Below are 421 nucleotides of genomic sequence, written 5' to 3'. Positions count from 1 at the left end.
TTCTTTTTTTTTTTTTTCTTTTTCGCGCATAATTGCCCTCGATCCCGTTTAAACAGCGTTGCCGAGGATCTTCGTTAGATCGTTTCGTGTCAAACCATGCGGCGGCAATTACGTCGAAAGGGTTATTTAGGAAGAACAAAGGGAAAAAATGCGAACGCTCCCTTTCAAATAGCGCGATATCTGAGCCCTTGAGAGCCTTCGATGGCTGCTTGATTCGATTCGGCTTTTTGCCGTATTTTGTTGTGCGTTGCTCCTCGTTTCTTTTTCTTTTTTTTTTTTTTTTTCTTTCGTGCAATAAAGGGACTCAACGAGGACTCAATTTGGATTAGAGCGGTTCTCTAAAAAAGGATAAAATTGGAGCGAAAAATATAATTGGTCAATTTTGTGAGATATAGTTTTAAGAGTGAAAGAACAGGTTCGG

Source organism: Apis dorsata, unplaced genomic scaffold (assembly GCF_000469605.1).
Source record: "Apis dorsata unplaced genomic scaffold, Apis dorsata 1.3 scaffold_77, whole genome shotgun sequence".
Taxonomy (NCBI): domain Eukaryota; kingdom Metazoa; phylum Arthropoda; class Insecta; order Hymenoptera; family Apidae; genus Apis; species Apis dorsata.
The sequence above is the reverse complement of the archived record's forward strand: the minus strand, read 5'-3'. Positions refer to the sequence as shown.